Raw genomic sequence first — 1,164 nt, 5'->3', positions numbered from 1 at the left:
GCCGGGCCGAAGACGGCTGTAATGCCAGAAACCGGTCCCCGGAAGCTTGTTTCCTTCCCAGTGAAAGAATTGGCTTGGTAGTTTGGTCTGCCCTGTTCCCATGATGCACTGGGCCAGGGACAGACTAATTTGCATATAGCCAGGTTCTGAGCTGGAATGGTGCAGTGAGCTAAAAAAATGGTGTTGGATCGAGCCCTGATCTCTTGACTGGGTGAGAGCATTCTGCTTAATTCAGAGACTCTGTCCATCCCCAACCCCTGTTGTTTAATTATTTTGTCCACCATAAGCGTGGAAGGGTATACTCAGACGTGAGTCCCTTGCTCATTCCACCATCAGGATTCAAGCAAGCCGGGCCAAAGACGGCTGTAATGCCAGAAACCGGTCCCCGGAAGCTTGTTTCCTTCCCAGTGAAAGAATTGGCTTGGTAGTTTGGTCTGCCCTGTTCCCATGATGCACTGGGCCAGGGACAGACTAATTTGCATATAGCCAGGTTCTGAGCTGGGATGGTGCAGTGAGCTAAAAAACGGTGTTGGATCGAGCCCTGATCTCTTGACTGGGTGAGAGCATTCTCCTTAATTCAGAGACTCTGTCCATCCCCAACCCCTGTTGTTTAATTATTTTTTCCACCATAAGCGTGGAAGGGTATACTCAGACGTGAGTCCCTTGCTCATTGCACCATCAGGATTCAAGCAAGCTGGGCCGAAGACGGCTGAAATGCCAGAAACCAGTCCCCGGAAGCTTGTTTCCTTCCCAGTGAAAGAATTGGCTTGGTAGTTTGGTCTGCCCTGTTCCCATGATGCACTGGGCCAGGGACAGACTAATTTGCATATAGCCAGGTTCTGAGCTGGGATGGTGCAGTGAGCTAAAAAACGGTGTTGGATCGAGCCCTGATCTCTTGACTGGGTGAGAGCATTCTGCTTAATTCAGAGACTCTGTCCATCCCCAACCCCTGTTGTTTAATTATAGCCTCAATCTGGGCACACACACACCAGAGCCAGATCCTAAATTGCGCTGGGCGGCACCACCATCAGAACACCAGAAGGCACAGAAGGAGAGATGGATGCAAGAGTAAGTGGAGCCTGACAGACTTGCTCCTTAACTGACATGTAATCATGAGGTCTTTTTCCTCAGAGATAGTTGTGTTGTCTCTACGCCGCACAAATA

Source organism: Lissotriton vulgaris, unplaced genomic scaffold (assembly GCF_964263255.1).
Source record: "Lissotriton vulgaris unplaced genomic scaffold, aLisVul1.2 SCAFFOLD_656, whole genome shotgun sequence".
Taxonomy (NCBI): Eukaryota; Metazoa; Chordata; class Amphibia; order Caudata; family Salamandridae; genus Lissotriton; species Lissotriton vulgaris.
This window is presented reverse-complemented; position numbering follows the sequence as displayed.